The 19615-nt window shown below is 46.9% G+C and overlaps 1 protein-coding gene across 2 annotated transcripts in view; it reads right to left on the bottom strand.

Annotated features, from left to right (window-relative positions):
* Positions 1-19615, bottom strand: part of LOC142292038 (glycoprotein-N-acetylgalactosamine 3-beta-galactosyltransferase 1-like) — a 194558-nt gene that overhangs the window by 126175 nt on the left and 48768 nt on the right. Inside the window, exons 1-2 of one of the 2 annotated variants that reach the window (XM_075337097.1) lie at positions 6256-6323; positions 6049-6167 (exon numbers count right to left, since the gene is read on the bottom strand). The gene's annotated coding sequence lies outside the window, so the exon portion shown is untranslated. Of the gene's footprint in view, positions 1-6048; positions 6168-6255; positions 6324-19615 lie in introns of those variants that run through there. The other variant, XM_075337098.1, reaches the window with a different exon arrangement.

The raw sequence follows: 19615 nt of genomic DNA, 5'->3' as shown, positions 1-19615 counted from the left end.
TGACGTATAGCCTGGGCCAACGAGATGCAGAGGTGGGGCAGATCACCCTGATGGAGTGGTCTCAGATCAAGGACCTATGCACCCTTCTGCACAGTTTCGACATGGCGACGAATATGTTTAGCGCTGACAATGCCATTATCAGCATGACAATTCCAGTCATTTACATGCTGGAGCACACGCTAAACACTATTCGGAGTCAGGGGGTGGGACAACAGGAAGGGGAGGAACTACAGGAGGATTCATATGCGCAAGACATAACAACATCTCCAAGGTCCAGACGTTCATCATCACCAACGCGGCAGGCATGGGACCATGGGGGACAGGGATCAACAAGGGCGCATGGTAGCAGGCGAGATGTTGAGGAAGGTGCAGGAGAACATGAAGAAATGGAGGACGAACTGTCCATGGACATGGAAGACTCAGCGGATGAGGGAGACCTTGGTCAAATTTCAGTTGAAAGAGGTTGGGGAGAGATGTCAGAGGAAGAAAGAACGGTTAGCACCTCTATGCCACAAACACAGCGTGGACTTGGTCCGCATGGCTGCACAAGACACATGAGTGCTTTCTTGCTGCATTACCTCCAACATGACCCTCGTATTGTCAAAATTAGAAGTGATGATGACTACTGGCTTGCCACACTATTAGATCCCCGGTACAAGTCCAAATTTTGTGACATAATTCCAGCCATAGAAAGGGACGCACGTATGCAGGAGTATCAGCAGAAGCTGTTACTCGATCTTAGCTCGGCTTTTCCACCAAACAACCGTGCAGGTGCAGGGAGTGAATCTCCCAGTTGTAACTTGACAAACATGGGACGGTCTCGTCATCTTCAACAGTCTACCCGTACCAGTAGGACTGTATCTGGTGCTGGTAACAGCAATTTTATGGAATCTTTTCATAATTTTTTTAGACCCTCCTTTGCAAGGCCAACAGAGACAACAAGTCTAACACATAGTCAACGGCTGGAGAGGATGATACAGGAGTATCTCCAAATGAACATCGATGCCATGACTTTGCAAATGGAGCCTTGCTCATTTTGGGCTTCAAATCTTGAAAAATGGCCAGAGCTCTCCACTTACGCCTTGGAGATTTTGTCGTGTCCAGCTGCCAGCGTTGTCTCTGAACGTGTCTTCAGTGCTGCTGGGTGTGTGCTGACAGATAAGCGCACGCGTCTGTCCAGTGACAATGTGGACAGACTAACGTTCATCAAAATGAACAAGTCATCGATCCACAAGGAATTTACTACCCCTGTGTTATCCTGGGGAGAGTAAATGCTTGTGGATTTGGAATGTGCTTGATGCAAATCAAAACATCCTGTTTGCAACTAGGGCACAAGTGCTGCCACTGATGGGGTGTCTGTGTGGCCCAATTTTTTGAAATAAGGGAGACTCCACTTGGAGTAACCCTTGCTTACATTGTTTTTAAAAGGAGCCAATATGAACAAGTCATGGTTCAGCAAAGACTTTGCTAGCTACCCCGGTGTCATCCTGGGGACGGTTAAGAATGGCGTATTTTTGAATGTGCTTGATGCAAATCTAGCTGTGAAGTGTACAACTAGGGCACAAGTGCTGCCACTGAATGGGTGGGTGTGTGTGGGGCACAATTTTTGGAAAAAAGTGAGACTCCGCTTGGAGTAACCCTTGCTTACATTGTTTTTAAAAGGAGCCAATATGAACAAGTCATGGTTCAGCAAAGACTTTGCTACCTACCCCGGTGTCATCCTGGGGACAGTTAAGAATGGCGTATTTTTGAATGTGCTTGATGCAAATCTAGCTGTGAAGTGTACAACTAGGGCACAAGTGCTGCCACTGAATGGGTGGGTGTGTGTGGGGCACAATTTTTGGAAAAAAAAGGGAGACTCCGCTTGGAGTAACCCTTGCTTGCTGTGTTTTTTAAAAATGATCCAAGATGAACAGAGCTGGGATCAGGAAAGACTTTGCTACCTACCCCGGTGTCATCCTGGGGACAGTTAATTACGGCGTATTTTTGAATGTGCTTGATGCAAATCAAAACATCCTGTTTGCAACTAGGGCACAAGTGCTGCCACTGAAGGGGTGTCTGTGTGGCCCAATTTTTGTAAAAAAGGGAGACTCCGCTTGTTTTGCATGATTTTAGAAGGGCATGCTATGCCTATATCTGTGTCTCGTCCTCCTTTTCCTCGTCAAGCTGTTTTGTTTTCGCATGAAAATTTGTTCTTGTCACTTTCCCATGTGTTTGTGTTGTGTTGTGAGTTGTTTGTCAACTTTTGGACACCTTTGAGGGTGTTTTCTAGGTGTTTTTATGTGTTTGTGAATGCCTGCCATTGTTTCCTATGCGGTTCGAGTTCGGTTCGTCGAACGTTCGACGAACCGAACTCTAACGGGACCTCCGTTCGGCGAACCGACCTCGAGCCGAACCGCGACCGGTTCGCTCATCTCTAGTTCTAAGTGATTTGGAAGTTATCCAATATTCCAATGGATAGAAATTGAAAAACCTCCAAACTTGAGAATACCCTTTAAATATTTAAATTAATTGAAGTAAAAAAATACTAAATCCAATGTGGCCCCGGCCCTTCTGGTCACATGGGTATGACATCAGCACAGGTTTTTCTAGTCACTTAGTCAAACGATTCTATAATAGAATTAGCATAAATAACAGGGGGAGGACAGACAGGCAGGGGATTGGAATCACTATGTTTACCCACCTCAGCTATTAGATGACTGGCAGCTGCTGCCCCTCAAAAAGCTGCTGATTTTACAAACTTTGCTTGCTTGTGTTTCAAAACCTATACACCCTCACTGACAACTAAAGGTATGTATAAAATCCGCATGATAGTGCCAGTATAACACTGACTTTAAGTTATATAGGAAAATCTTGGTGATTGGTGAGCTTTAAAGTGCTTGAAGGAGAATTTACAAATATTACATATTTTTATGATTGTGTACAGCCAGCTTCATACACCACCTGCTACCCCAGCAGCCTGAATCCCAAGAGAGACACATCTTGCTGTACACTGCAGTACTAAATGAAATTCCCCGGACATGAGCCTGTTGCAAGCCCCGGACGGGGGGGAGAGTTCCGTCCCACTGCCAATCCTACAGAACGCTGCAAAAATAAAAGCCCTAACTGTATTACCTAAAAAAAATTCACACTCTTATTTTGTGTTGCACTCACAGCAGGTCTCATAAGTTCTCCAAGCACATTGTGGGGGAAACACCGCGAACTTCAGATATGACACCTGTCACTGCCTCACAATGGTTAAACAAAAAAAAAAATCAAAAGTGTGTGACGAAAAAAAAAAAAACCATTAAAAACAAACGTGAAAAGCATTGCATGAAATAAATTTTATAAATATGTGTGTGATGGTAGCCCTCCCTCTCTCTTTTCCCTCCCCCTCTCTCTTTTCCCTCCCCCTCTCTCTTTTTCCTCCCCCTCTCTCTTTTTCCTCCCCCTCTCTCTTTTCCCTCCCTCTCTCTTTTCCCTCCCTCTCTTTTCCCTCCCCCTCTCTTTTCCCTCCCTCTCTCTTTTTCCTCCCTCTCTCTCTTTTCCCTCTCTCTCTCTTTTCCCTCCCTCTCTCTCTTTTCCCTCCCTCTCTCTCTCTCTTCCCTCTCTCTTTTCCCTCTCTCTTTTTTCCATCGCGCTCTCTCTTTCTCTCTTTTCCCTCTCTCTCTCTCTCTTCCCCCTCTCTCTCTCTCTCTCTTCCCTCTCTCTCTCTTTTCCCTCTCTCTCTTTTCCCTCTTTCTCTCTCTTTTCCCTCTCTCTCTCTCTCGCTCTCTATCTCTCTCCTGGCATGGTCAGTACAGAAATCTCTCAATCATGGAGGGGTAAGAGGGAGTAATAAACATGGAGTCCCTACTGTGTCTGTGTATTTATTTCTAATAAAGTATTTTTCTCTGTGTGATGTCTTTTTTTTTTTCTAACCCTTTATTGGAGATTCTTAATGGTCAGGTCAAACTTGGCCTGACATTAAGAATCTCGGGCTTTATACCAGCTGGAAAAACATAGCTGGTATTAACCCCTCATTACTCAGCGTGCCACCTGCCACCAGTGCCACTGGAAGAGTTGGATACAGCGCCAGAAGATGGCGCTTCTATGAAAGCGCCATTTTCTAGGGTGGCTGTGGACTACAATTCTCAGCGGGGGGGCCAGAAAGCTTGGGCCACCCTGCGCTGAGGATTCCAATCCCCAGCTGCCTAGTTGTACCTGGCTGAACACAAAAAAGCTCATGTCCAAAGCCCAATAAATTTTATAAATATGTGTGTGATGGTAGCCCTCCCTCTCTCTTTTCCCTCCCTCTCTCTCTTTTCCCTCCCCCTCTCTCTTTTTCCTCCCCCTCTCTCTTTTTCCTCCCCCTCTCTCTTTTTCCTCCCCCTCTCTCTTTTTCCTCCCCCTCTCTCTTTTCCATCCCTCTCTCTTTTCCCTCCCTCTTTTTTCCCTCCCTCTCTCTCTTTTCCCTCTCTCTGTCTTTTCCCTCCCTCTCTCTCTTTTCCCTCTCTCTCTCTTTTCCCTCTCTCTCTTTTTTCCCTCCATCTCTCCCTCTCTCTCTCTTTTCCCTCTCTCTCTTTCGCTCTTTCCCTCTCTCTCTCTCTCTTCCCCCCCCCTCTCTCTTTTCCCTCTTTCTCTCTCTTTTCCCCCTCTCTCTCTCTCTCCTGGCATGGTCAGTACAGAAATCTCTCAATCGAGGAGGGGTGAGAGGGAGTAATAAACATGGAGTCCCTACTGTGTCTGTGTATTTATTTCTAATAAAGTATTTTTCTGTGTGATGTCTTTTTTTTTTTTCTAACCCTTTATTGGAGATTCTTAATGGCCAGGTCAAACTTGGCCTGACATTAAGAATCTCGGGCTTAATACCAGCTGGTAAAACATAGCTGGTATTAACCTCTTATTACCCAGCGTGCCACCTGCCACCAGGGCCACTGGAAGAGTTGGATACAGCGCCAGAAGATGGCGCTTCTATGAAAGCACCATTTTCTGGGGTGGCTGTGGACTGCAATTCGCAGTGGGGGGGCCAGAAAGCTTGGGCCACCCTGCGCTGCGGATTCCAATCCCCAGCTGCCTAGTTGTACCTGGCTGAACACAAAAAAAAGCCCATGTCGATTTTTTTTTTAATGATTTCATGCCCTGCAGCAGGGCAAGATGGGAAAGAGGTGACGTCGGGTCATCTGGCCAGCAAGCGCTTGCGCAGAACGCTGGAGAAAGAGGGGAAAGTGCGGTCACGAGGTTATGGGCGGCACTTGCTGATGACACTCACAGCGCCGCCCATAACATCGTGCCTGCGCAAAACGTCACCAGCAGTCACACGTGCACACAGTGCACAGTCACGCTACAGTCGCACAGCGCATGCACGAGACCACGGGAGCCCAGGGGCGGCGTCCTGAGATACGAAATTCAGCGTTGGGGGCGGTGTAAATCTGCTGGAGGAACAGCAACGGTCAGCAGAGAGCCTGCCCCCATGGACGATTTACACAATTTACATAGCAAAAGGTACAAGTTTATAAAGTATTTAAGTTGGTTTAAAAGGGGCCACAAAAAGTACAAGAACCTTGCTAGAATGCAGCCCACGAGCTTCAGAGGGGGAAACTTTTAGGTTTAAAGCAAAATTTCTGATGACAGGTTCCCTTTAATCCATGTCAACTGGCTGCAAGTGTGATTTAGTTATTGCCAACACCTGTTAGGTGCCACAGGTAAGTTACAGGTGCTGTTAATTACACAAATTAGAGAAGCTTCACATGATTTTTCAAACAGTGCCAATACTTTTGTCCACCCCCTTTTTATGTTTGGTGTGGAATTATATCCAATTTGGCTTTATGACAATTTTTTTGTTCATTGAAGACAAATTAAATGAAGATAATAATACCAAAGAATTTGTGATTGCAATCATTTTCAAGAAGAAACTGAGTGTTAGCTGACAGAATTGCAGGGGTGCCAATACTTTTGGCCAGCACTGTAGACCATTATTTAACGTCATCAAAGTGGCTAAATACTGCAGCTGTCATTGTAGCTAATGACAAATTCAGCTCTGCTACATCTATGCCTGCACAAGCTTATCCTGTAGATGATTGTACATACCTGAGGATTGTGGTGACAGGTGGGGAAGAAGGATCCAGCTGGATATTAATAATGATAGCGATGTAGAGAGCGGCTTACAGTCATTCGGGATACGCTGCACATCACAATATAAAGGAAACCTGAGAAGAAGACATTGTTATTAATACTAATGATTCTTCAGCACGGTGTCACTGCAGAGCTGCGCTCACACAGGAGATGCTCACACACCATGCACGCCCGGTCACTGTCACAGACTATGAGCTCCACACAGTGAGGAAGCTGCTTCCTACAAGACGTCAAGAAAGAGACAGGGCGAGAGCCAATCAGATCTCAGGTCTCAGCTCGCAGCCAAGGAATAGTATTAAAGAGCAAACACCTGAACTGCGTCTCCATGAGGCGAATATACAGGAGTGACAGGAAAGCAGATACTTTCCCTGATGCCGTATATTCCAGTCACAAAAAGCAAAGGTTTACAAAACAAACAGAAATTACCTAAGTCCTTGAAATCTTTTTTAAATTATTACAATTTCCTTATAGTCATTTTAAACAATTTTAATGTATTACCAAATATGATTATTATACTGTGTGCACAAAGTGCCTTTTTTTTTTGCTTTTTTTTATGTGTCTTTGAGTGCAGTTTTGTTCCAGTCCTTATGGCAGCAAAGTCAATGAGAATCCGGAGGTTCTGTGCACATATTGCTTTTTTTCTCCTTCCAGATCTGGTGCAGAAATAAATCTGCAGCATGTCCATTCTTTCAGCATTTTTGAAGCATTTTTCCACCCCAGAATGTATAGAAAACGCTTGAAAGAAAAAAAGAAAAAAAAAATTGCACTAAAAACAAGGCGAAAACGCATCAAAAACAAATCCATATACTTGGCAAATCTCCAGGATATTCCTGGAAAAAGGGAAGGTCTCCAGGACGAATAAGCAAATCTTATGGGTGCTGCCTCTATAACTTATACATGTAGTCACTAGTCTGGCACGGCTAATAAGTGCAAACTGCAAGACATGCTGAAAAATATAATCATACTGAATGAAAGAAATGAAAGAAAAGAAGAGAAACAGTGCCTTGCAAAAGTATTTGGCTCCCTTGCATTTTTCAACCTTTTCACACAATTTTAATATTATGGTGAAGAATCAACAACAAGTGGGACACAATTGTGAAGTTGAATGAAATGTATTGCTTATTTTAAACTTTTTAAAAAATAAATAACTGAACATTGGGGCGTGCAATATTAATTGGCCCCTTTACTTTCAGTGCAGCAAACTCACTCCAGAAGTTCATTGATGATCTCTGAATGATCCAATGTTGTCCTAAATGACTCATGATGATAAATATAATCCACCTGTGTGTAATCAAGTCTCTGTATGAGTGCACCTGTTCTGTGATAGTCTCAGTGTTCTGTTTAAAGCACAGATAGCATCATGAAGACCGAGGAACACAACAGGCAGGTCCGTGATACTGTTGTGGAGACGTTTAAAGCCGGATTTGGTTAAAAAAAGATTTCCAAAACTGTAAACATCCCAAGAAGCACTGTACAAGCGATCTTATTGAAATAGAATGAGTATCATACCACTGCAAATCTACCAAGACCCGGCTGTCCCTCAAAAAATGTAATCTCAAACAAGGAGAAGACTGATCAGAGATGCAGCCAAGAGGACATGATCACTCTGGATGAACTGCAGAGATATACAGCTGAGGTGGGAGAGTCTGTCCATAGGACAACAATCAGTCGTACACTGCACAACTCTGGCCTTTATGGAAGAGTGGCATGGAGAAAGCCATTTCTCAAAGATATCCATAAAAAGTGTTGTTTAAAGTTTACCACAAGCCACCTAGGAGACACACCAAACATATGGAAGAAGGTGCTCTGGTCAGATGAAACCAAAATCAAACGTTTTGGGCACAATGCCAAATGATATGTTTGGCGTAAAAGCAACACAGCTCATCACCCTGAACACACCATCCCCACTGTCAAACATGGTGGTGGCAGCATCATGGTTTGGGTCTGCTTTTCTTCAGCAGGGACAGGGAAGATGGTTAAAATTGATGGGAAGATGGATGGAGCCAAATACAGGACCATTCTTGAAGAAAACCTGTTGGCGTCTGCAAAAGACCTGAGACTGGGATGGAGATTTGTCTTCCAACAAAACAATGATGCCAAACATACAGCAAAATCTACAATGGAATGGTTCACAAATAAACGCATCCAGGTGTTAGAATGGCCAAGTCAGAGTCCAGACCTGAATCCAATCGAGAATCTGTGGAAAGAGCTGAAAACTGCTGTTCACAAAAGCTCTCCATCAAACCTCACTTTGCAAAGGAAGAATGGGCAAGAATTTCAGTCTCTCGATGTGCAAAACTGATAAGACATACCCCAAGCGACTTGCAGCTGTAATCGCAGCAAAAGGTGGCGCTACAAACTATTAACTTAAAGGGGCCAAATAATATTGCACAATTTTCAGTTATTTATTTTTTATAAAAGTTTAAAATAAGCAGTAAATTTCGTTCACCTTCACAATTGTGTCCCACTTGTTGATTCTTCACCATGAAATTTACATTTTTTATCTTTATGTTTGAAGCCTGAAATGTGGGAAAAGGTTGAAAAATTCAAGGGGGCTGAATACTTTCGCAAGGCACTGTACGCATATGAAGGCAGAAATGTAGTAAATGAATATGGTTTTGTTTTGAATTAGTATTGATTTTGCACACTGGAAACTATATGACTGTATATGATCATATGGTGTCTTTAATATCGTATGTGTTTCTGTTATATGACCTACTCCATTTATCATACTTCAATGTTGGTACAGAATGGAGGAATGTATTATTGCTGGGGTCTTCAGGGGTGCTCACCCATATTTTGGTTAGAGTCCTGAATGTTTTAGAGGTAGTTGTTTTTCAATTTATAAATGCTTATTTTGTTTTGATTAGTCTCTAGTGTGTTTATACAGTATATCAATAAAATATTTATGTATCATTGTTCACTAATAATGATGTACAGAGCTCAAACACTGACTTTTCATGGTCAAGTTCAGAGTTTGGATGCTAATAAAATAAAGTTTGTTAAAAGGCTGCAGTACAGCAAATCAACTCATCATAGCCTTTTGGCTATGGGCACTTCCGGAGCCACCAGAGCCATGCCATGTACAACAAAGAGCCTAGTGCAAAGTGCCTTAACAGAGCCTGGTGCACAGTACACTAATACAACCTAGTGCAGAGAGTAGAAAGTTCACATTTATTAAAATAATTTACAATACATATACAGTAGGTATATATTTGCTGATATAACAGAAGTATATTTGTGTGTAAGGGCTCATGTGCACACTGCGTCCTGACCAATGCAGAAAAAAGTGCACCCGCTGGCAGACGTGACACTGCGTTTTGACAAAAAGAATGCATCCAAAACGCATGTATTTTGGATGCATTTTGCATGCATTTTAAATGCGTTTTGCATGCATTTTTGTCAGTGCTGTCCCAAGGCAATTCAGCTCTGCTACATGCCCGCTGACAGCAGACACAGATAGAGCCGAGCAATGAGAATGAGCTCGGATGAACTTCACCCGACTTCATTGTCATCCCACGGATCTGTCTGTGTGTCGTGTCCTAATTAGCGGTCACCCATAAAGGACTCACCGGTGACCGCAGATCCCCTGAGTGACTGAAGTGAGCAGTGCGATCAGCGGTGCCATCACTGAGGTTACCCATGGCCATATCTGGAGTCCTCCACCTGAGAGTGGTGGCTGCAGGTAACCTGAGTGACATCATCGCTGATCGCGCGGCTCACTTCAGTTGCTGCGTGGAGCTGACAGAGAGCGGTCGTGGTCTGTGGCCACTCGCTCTCAGCTTCATGAAGCAGAGCTGAAAGCGTCCTGGGACCTCATGTGGATTACGTCGGACCTGGAGGGGTATTTGGGGATCAATAAGGTGGTGAAAGAGGGTGGCGTTTTTTTTACTTTTATTCCAAATAAAGGATTTTTTGGATGTGTGTGTTTATTTTATTTAACTTACAGGTTAATCATGGAAGGTATCTCAGGGAGACGCCTGCCATGATTAACCTAGGACTTAGTGGCAGCTATGGGCTGCTGCCAATTACTCCTTATTACCCCCACCTTATTGCCACCGCATCAGGGCAATTCGGGATGTCGTAGAGTCCCGGGACTGTCGCATCTAATGGATGCGGCAATTCCGGGTGGCTGCTGGCTGATATTGTTAAGCTGGGGGGCTCCCCATAACGTAGAGCTCGCCATCCTGAGAATACCAGCCTTTAGCCGTGTGGCTTTACCCTGGCTGGTATCAAACTTGGGGGAGACCTCAAGTTGTTTTTTGTTAATTATTTTTTTTATTTCACTGCACGATATAGACACGCCCACCGGCAGCAGTCATTGCTTGCAGTGAGACAGCTGTCACTCAGCGTGGGGACATGTCTGACTGCAACCAATTATAGGCGCCGGTGGGCGGAGAAAGCAGGGATTACGAGATGGAATAATGAGTGGCCGGCATTTTCAAAAGAGGAGAAGTCACCACAGTGTGAACGCCGCTCAGCGCCGCGCCGGTGATCGGGGATTGGTGAGTATGAGAGAGGGGATGGGAGGGAGAGACCGACATCGACAGAGAGAGAGAGACCAAAAGACCTGCATTTGTTATGTCAAATAAACATGCGGATCGCAACAGAAATGCAGTGCAAACGCACTGCTTAGCATTTTGGTAGTGTTTTTAAACAACTCATTGATTTCAATGTGTGTAGAACGCTGCCAAAACGCTCAAAAGAATTGACATGCTGCATTTTTAAATGCAGAGATTTTGTCAAATTTTTTACTTTTAAAATGCTGAGTTCAAAAAAGCAACGTGCGCACGGATTTTGCATGATTCTCATGGACTTTGCTGGGGAATCAGAACGCATGCATTTTGACAATGTGATGCTGCAGCTTAAAACGCTGTGAAAATGCCAAAAAAAAGCAACGTGCACACGAGCCCTAATTCTGTTACTGCTCTGCATCATATGTATGAGGGGTTGCTGATAAGGCTGCTTTCAAACATCAGTTTTTTGCCATCAGGCACAATCCGGCGAAAAAACTGATGTGACGGATCCGTTGCATCAGTTTTTTCGATTTGTTTCTTCCGTTTTTTGACGGATCCGTTTCGATACTGAGCATGCTCAGTTTAAAAAAACGGAAACCGACGCCGGATTCCGGCATATGACGGATGACGACAGATCTGGCTGCCATAGGCTTCCATTATAAAACACGTCATACGGCGTGGTCCGTTTTTTCGCTGGAGACAAAAAAACGTTCCATTCAACGTTCCATTTGCTGGATCCGGCAAAATGTGCTTGTCCGGTGGCCATCCGGCACAATCCGGCGCTAATAGAAGTCTATGGGGGAAAAAAGGATCCGGCAGCAACAGACACTGGATCCGTTTTTTCATGTTTTTGCCGGATTGTTCCTGATGGCAAAAAACTGAAAGCAGCCTAAGACTAGTTTCACACATCCGGCTTTTCGCCGGATTGCTAGATTCAGCGCACGCCAGTACAGTGTATACAGTACAATGGCAGCGCGACAAGCGCCGGTCACAAGCTGTCATGTGACCGGAGCATGTGACCCGGAAGTTGCGGCGCTGTCATTGTACTGTATACACTGTACTGGCATGCGCCGAATCTGGGAAACCGTCGAAAAGCCGGATGTGTGAAGCCAGCCTTAGTCTTTCTTTGGCTTTGTGACCTTTTTTTGTTTCTATGGTAACGAATGTTACATCATATGAAAGCCTTATGTGTCTAATATATGTTTTCAAAATTTTGTGTTTTTTGCTTATTGCAACAGTGTTCTACGCATGTGGGAAAACAAAATGGCGTAGTCTAATGTAATATTCACAGCAACTGAGAGCAGAGGAGTGATAAAATTCTTGAGGAAGCTATCTGCAAAGTGGGCCAACAAATGTTTGACAACAGATCAGAAAAGCATGTGAGTGAAAACTTCCCGGTCCATTTGTCAGTGTTTCCGGACTGATAAGAACTTCCTGGATCGACTGGTCACTATGGATGAGACCTGGATTTATTTGTATGACCCTGAAAACAAGGAACAGCCAAAAGAGTGGAGATATAGTGGATCTCCTCGTCCAAAGAAATTCAGGGTACAAAAATCAGCCACTAAGGTGATGGCGTTTGTGTTCTGGGATAAGGAGGGTGTGCTGCTAGTGGACTACCTTCAAAAGGGTTCCATCATCAATGAAAGATATTACATTGAACTTTTGGACCAATTGAAGGCAGCTCTGAAGACCAAAAGGCGCAGCAAGCTGCCCAAAGGAATCTTGTTCCTGCAAGACAACGCCTCTGCTCACACTGCACAAGCGACCACGGCAAAATTGGCAGAGCTGGGCTTCCAGATCTAGCTCCCTCCGACTATCATCGGTTTCCAAACCTGAAGAAACACCTCAAGGGTACCAAATTTCACACCATTTCTGGTGCCATGGCTGCTACGGATGCCTGGTTTGAGGCACAACCGAAATCCGTCTTTTTGCTAGGCTTACAGAACTTGGAATACTGATGTAAGATGTGTATTGACATCAGTGAAAAGTATGTGAAATAAATGTAAAGTTTCATGATCCTATCTTGTTTCTTTCTGGGTAAAGCCAAAGACTTTTCAGCAACCCCTCGTATATGAGACTTCCAAAATATGGATGGGCGAACTCCCTGATGTTCAGTGTTCGGGAGACTCGCCCGAACGTTTTGTAAAGTTCTCGTTCGGGTTCTGATATAATGCGAACTTGCGTCCGAACACCAAACTTGGACTTTAAAGTTATGTGATGGGGCGGAACGGCTGTAAAATAAAGAACATAATTAATAATAAACATTGTCATTATACTTACAGGTCCTGTGACGCGGCCTGCACTTTGTCTCCCGCCGCTTCTCCTTCCGAGTACGATCATCGCTGTGCCACACGGTAACCAAATTACCTTCTGTGATGTCATAGCATGTGACCAGGCACGTGTGAATTTTGTATTATCTCATTGGCTACAGACTGGTCACATGACTATGACATCATGCTAGGTCCTGTCAGTGCATCTCGCTGGTACGCGGTGCTCGCCCAAGCATCTCAGTACTCGGTATACTCGGTGAGTGCCGTGTACCGGCGAGATGCTCGGGCACATGCTTGGCTCCCTGTCCCTGCATGTCGGCACTCTTTACAGAGTCAGCCCACATGCAGGGATTGGCTGCCACAACCGGTGAATCGCGGCACCGGGAATCAGGTGATAGAATATCACCGTTGCTATAGTAACCCGCTCGTCAGGTTACTATAGCAACGGTGGCAGCTTTGATATTACCGCTTACCAACGCGCAGCTTCTGCTCACTCATTGAGTGATTATACAGCACAGGGGAGCAGAAGCGTTCTTCCTCCCCTGTGCTGTCTGATATAGGAGTGCTGCATGAGTTGAAGAAGAAAGAAGACAGAAGACAGAAGACCAGGATCGTGGAGGGGTGAGAGAGAGTAATGAACATGGAGTCCTTGAGTGTGTCTGTGTATTTATTTCTAATAAAGTGTCTGCATATTTATTTCTAATAAAATATTTTTTCTCTGTGTGGTGTCTTTTTTTTAACCCTTTATTGGAGATTCTTAATGAACGGGTCAAATTTGCCTGACATTAAGAATCTCTGGCTTAATACTAGCTGGTAAAACAAAGCTGGCATTAACTAGAGTTGAGCGCGGTTCGAGGTTCGCCAATTTCATGTTCGAGTGATTTTGGGGGGTGTTCTAGATCGAACTAGAACTCGAACTTTTTGCTAAAAGTTCGGCAGCTCGAGTTTCGTTCGAGAACTGTTCTATCAGCAAAAAGCCTAGCTAATTACTAGCTGGCTTTTCACTGTAATAGTGTGAGTCACTCTGTGATTCACACTATGATCTAATCTCAGCGTATAGTGTGCGGGGGGGACGGGGTTTAGATCTGTGTTGCTGAGAGAATGCCGATCGCCATTTTTTTTTTCTTCCCTAAGCGCGTGTGTAATGGGGCGGGTCAGCATGTCAGCCAATCTCAGACACACACACAGATAAGTGGACTTTTTGCCAGACAAGCAAGGGCATGTGTCATAGGTTGTGAATGTCACATGTCCTTGCATTATAAATACGGCCATTTTCCCTCACGGCGCCATTATCTGCCTTCTGCGTCTGGGTGACAGTCACCGCTCACGCAGCTCCTGTCGTCAGTCCTGCTGTGTACGCTTTACACACAGCGCTTTACAGAATAGAGACAGAAGTTTATTTCAGCCCTTTTCAGGGCTCATTTTCTCAGGCTCAGAGCCATAGGTGACAGTTAGGTCCATGGAAACGCTGTATACAGCTTCAGATAACAGCGTCTGTGTACCTAAGCTCAGGGAAGTCCTTGCTGCATTTCACCATTAGGAGGGATAGAAAGTGAGGCTTCCTTTCCTCTACACTGACCCACAACCCGGCCACTGTACCCTCCTGCCCATTTTTGCAAAGCTATTTTAATAGCAAAGAGTGCTGCCAGTTAGTGCCATTCAAAAAGTGGCTGCTATACTCCATTAGTGTCCTACTGGTGCCAAGCATTTTCCAGCACCTCTGCATTGTACCCTGCTGCGCTTTTTTGCACAGCTATTTTAATAGCAAAGAGTGCTGGCAGTTAGTGCCATCCAAAAAGTGGCTGCTGTACTCCATTAGTGTCCCACTTGTGCCACGCAAGTCCCACCACCCCTCCATTGTACCCTGCTGCCCATTTTTGCAAAGCTATTTTAATAGCAAAGAGTGCTGCCAGTTAGTGCCATGCAAAAAGTGGCTGCTGTACTCCATTAGTGTCCCACTTGTGCCAAGCAAGTCCCACCACCTCTCCATTGTACCCTGCTGCCCTTTTTTGCAAAGCTATTTTACTAGCAAAGAGTGCTGCCAGTAGTGCCATCTAAAAAGTGGCTGCTGTACTCCATTAGTGTCCCACTTGTGCCAAGCAAGTCCCACCACTTCTGCATTGTACCCTGCTACCCTTTTTTGCAAAGCTATTTTAATAGCAAAGAGTGCTGCCAGTTAGTGCCATCCAAAAAGTGGCTGCTGTACTCCATTAGTGTCCTACTTGTGCCAAGCAAGTCCTACCACCTCTGCATTGTACCCTGCTGCCGTTTTTTGCAAAGCTATTTTAATAGCAAAGAGTGCTGCCAGTTACTGCCATCCAAAAAGTGGCTGCTGAACTCCATTAGTGTCCCACTTGTGCCAAGCAAGTCTCACCACCTCTGCATTGTACCCTGCTGCCCTTTTTTTGCAAAAGCTATTTTAATAGCAAAGAGTGCTGCCAGTTAGTGCCATCCAAAAAGTGGCTGCTGTACTCCATTAGTGTCCCACTTGTGCCAAGCAAGTCCCACCACCTCTGCATTGTACCCTGCTTCCCTTTTTTGCAAAGCTATATTAATAGCAAAGAGTGCTGCCAGTTAGTGCCATCCAAAAAGTGGCTGCTGTACTTCATTAGTGTCCCACTTGTGCCAAGCAAGTCCCGCCACCTCTGCATTGTACCTTGCTGCCCTTTTTTGCAAAGCTATTTTAATAGCAAAGAGTGCTGCCAGTTAGTGCCATCCAAAAAGTGGCTGCTGTACTCCATTAGTGTCCCACTTGTGCAAGCAAGTCCCACCACCTCTGCATTGTACCCTGCTGCCCTTTTTTGCAAAGCTATTTTAATAGCAAAGAGTGCTGCCAGTTAGTGCCATCCAAAAAGTGGCTGCTGTACTCCATTAGTGTCCCACTTGTGCCAAGCAAGTCCCACCACCTCTCCATTGTACCCTGCTGCCCTTTTTTGCAAAGCTATTTTAATAGCAAAGAGTGCTGCCAGTTGTAGGGCCATAGTTGCATTGTCAGGGATAGTTAGTGTTGTTTCTTCAGCTGTCAATAAAGCTAGACCACGTCTGCAATCTACACCACCTCTCAATTTTTGCTACCACATTTTAAGTGGCCAATCTTGTCGCTAACAAAATGAGTGGCAAAAGGACAGATTCTGGTGGAAAGGGGAACAGGCGTGTTGGAAAAGGAAAAAAGTTTGTGTCCGTGGGGAAGGTGGGAAAGCTACATTAACATCTGCTGAAGATAGGCCATCTTCCAGCAAAAGTAAGATGTCTACTACTTTCCATGGACAATCCGATGTGCTCCCTTTTTTATGGAACAAAACAATTGGAACAAAGGTAGATGATGCACAAAAAAAAGCACATGCTTGAATGGATCTCAAGTACTCCAACAAGTGGCCTCTCCTCCACCTCAACTTCTAAATCCAAAAAACAACAGTCCTCTGAGTTGTCATCACAATCACACTTGCTATCTCCCAGCTCTCAAGTCTCCACCTGCCCTGCAGAGTATGGTGTAACAGAGATGGCTGAGTCTGCAGAGCTGTTCAGTCACACTATAGGCTGGGAATCAGAGGTCTGCTCCCATGCTAAGCTACAGTGAGTACAGACCAGGAAATGGTCTACAGTGATGCCCAGAAGTTTGTGACTCAGATTCAGGCCCTGATGACCATGTTTCTGAGCATAATGTAGACCCTCATTCACAAACTGTAACACCTGTTGGTGGAGACAAAGGAGCATAATGATGACGATGAGACACAAATACAAGATTGTGATGACAACTTAAATATTCGGTCAGGGCAGGAAGAGGCTAGGTCTGAGGGCGAGGGGAGTGCAAACACAATGCTTGATGATGAAGTTCTAGATCCCACCTATTGTCAACCCACAGTCAGGCACTCGAGGTCAATAGAGGCGGTGGAGGAGGATGCAACTGACGACGAACTTACCTTGCGCCTTCCTGGACAGAGGAGGAGTACTGGTAGCACGTCTACAACTGCATCCTCAGCCACCACTCTGCCTCTGAGCACCAGTCGGGGTGGCTCAGCAGGTCGCATGTCCTCTAAGCCTTGCCTAGCCTGGTCCTTTTTTGACCTTGCAAAGGATCGCCCAAATCATGTGATCTGTAAAATTTTTCAGGAATCTGTAAGTAGAGGCAAAAACCTCAGCAGTTTTCCAACTTCTTCCATGAATCATCACATGAATAGCTATCGTAAGTCCTAGTGGGAAGCTCACTGTGCTGCAATGCGGTCTAGCGTAGCGGGCCAACCACCGCCTGCCCCTTCCAGTGCATCCGTGCGCTCTTCATCTTCTATGACTGTGGGGACAGCTGGCACATCTGTTCTTCCACGCAGACCTTCCACCTCTTTAACCACAACAGGCAGTTTGCTTGGCAGGTCGTCAGTTGGTTTAGAAAGGGAAACAAGTGCGGGTGTACAGCTCTCTCAGACATCGATAGCACCAACTTTGTTTGAAGGCAACATCATGTCTCCACCTGCACTTTCCTCACAAACCTGCACTTTTCCAGGGACACACTACTCACCACCGTCTTCACACAGCAGCCAGATCTCTGTCCCTCAGATATGGACAAATAAAAGGTCATTTCCTCCGACCCACAAAGCTAAGAGGTTGACTTTATCCCTCTGTAAGCTCTTGGCTACCGAAATGCTGCCTTTCCACCTGGTGGACACAGCGCATTTTCGAGACCTTATGTCCGTCGCTGTGCCCCAGTACCAGATGCCCAGTCGCCACTAATTCTCTAAGAAATGTGTGCCTGCGCTACACCTGCATGTCGCACACAACATCAACGCTTCCTTGAGAAACTCTGTGAGTGAATGGGTGCATTCGTGACGCCTTGGACCCCCAGGGGTCACAGGTAACAACACCCACCACATCACACACACCCACCCATCCCTTGTGAGGACACACCCATCACCCGAAAGGGAGACCTGATGCCTCCCTCAGGGCCAGTAGGGCACATCAGGTGGGCGGAGTCAGGCAAAAAGACTACTGCCCTGAGGCAGGAGATTCAAATGGTTAGTTTTGAGGAGAGTCTGAGGAGAGTTGGAGTTGACAGGAGGTGTGAGGAGAAAAGCTGTCAGGGTCCCAGGTTGGAGCCTGGGATCCCCGTAACGTCAGGCAGGCAGACGGTGGTGGCCGCCTGCAGGAGTACCAGTATAGCGACCGGCGGAACCATAGGGACCAGGCCAGGGTTGGAGCCCGCCGGCCCTGAACCGGGGAGACAACCGTTTACCGGAGCACCAGAAACCGGGTACTCAGAACCCGTCCTAGCTTAGAAGCCACTGAGTTTAGGCAAATTCACTGATTGCAGTCTGGACCTCACGGGTTCATCCTCACCCAAAGTCCCGAAAGAAGGCAACAGCCCACCGATACCGGGTGAGAGCCACCGCCAAGGGCCAAACATCCGACGGGCCAGTGCCTGCGGGCAACCGAGGGCTCTTCCGGCAGCTAAACACCGAGGAGCGGGTTACCACTGCCCAGGCAGGGGAGCCAAAGATCACAACAGAAGGTGCAAGGGAAAGGGGCCACCATCAGCCTCACAAGGGACACAAGCAGCCGGCTGCGGGACCCGACCATACCCGAACTTTAGTTTACCAGTGACTCTGAGTGTGAATTAATAGTGAGTACACCAGTGCCATCCGGGCACAACACCGCACCACAGCACGGCACCCTGCACCCCGACAACATCATCGCCCGTCCCGCCGGGCCCCGGGACACACCGCCCCTACCCAAGGAGGGGCTAACATCCAGGCTGCGCCTTCAACACCGATCCTGGGAGCCCCCTTCACTCCAGCCGCAGCGGTGGTGCATCCCGTCACCACGACCCGTGGGTGGTGTCACAACCCGTACAACGACAACGCGGCCCCCGGCTGCGAACCTCGTCCCACACCACCACCCCACTGCCTCCCCTTAACAGAGCGACCGGGCCCCCGGTCCAGAGGCGCTCGAGCCACCGACAACCCGAGCCCGGACCTCGAGCGGCTCAGCCCGGCAAGGGAGCAGCCGAGCCCCTCTCAGGGTGGTACACATCGACTCTTCTGGCGTCACGAACAGGATTCAGACAGTCCACTTACCTGTGGAAGTGCGCCTTAGAAGTTTCCGTCAGTGGCGTCCTGCCGAAAAAGTTGAAGTTCCGCCATCTTGGCGCGAAAGTTTCCTGCTCGAGTCGTCTTCCTCGAGCAGTGAAAGCGCGAAGGTGAAGCCCCGCCCCCGGGAGGAGGTGTGCTGAGAGAAAACCGAGGGGGAACTGGGGGAAGAATGGCGGCATGTAACTAGCGCCGCAGAGTGCAGGGACGCCAGGACTCTGCCGCAACATGTTCCTGGGCCCAGCAGCAAGATGTGCCAGGAGCTCCAGGCCAAGGTCCACTCCATGATGGCGGAGTGGACGTCGGAGAAGAAGGGCCTGGTCGCAACCGTGCGGGCATACGAAGAGGAGGTGGCCTCGGAGGAGCGGGTAAGCGACCCACGCCCCTATGTCCCCGAGGGAACGGCCGCTGCGGCTGAGGGGCCCGGCCTGCTGCCATCCACCACGCCACCTCCCTCACTGCCCATGCCCGCGGCCACTACCCCGACCGACCCGTTACCCCTGTCACCGGTAGCGGAGCCCGCAGCATCTGAGGGAGAGGGCCCAGACCTGGGGCCCCCGGGCCTTACCTTTGTCACCGCCCTGGCACCCATCCCGGCTTCCATCCTGGCTGCAATGGAGGCGATCTTCAACCCGAAGCCAGCACCGTGAGTCCT

Source organism: Anomaloglossus baeobatrachus, chromosome 2 (assembly GCF_048569485.1).
Source record: "Anomaloglossus baeobatrachus isolate aAnoBae1 chromosome 2, aAnoBae1.hap1, whole genome shotgun sequence".
Lineage (NCBI taxonomy): Eukaryota > Metazoa > Chordata > Amphibia > Anura > Aromobatidae > Anomaloglossus > Anomaloglossus baeobatrachus.
Note: the sequence above shows the minus strand (reverse complement) of the source record. Positions and strands in the feature narration are given on the sequence as shown.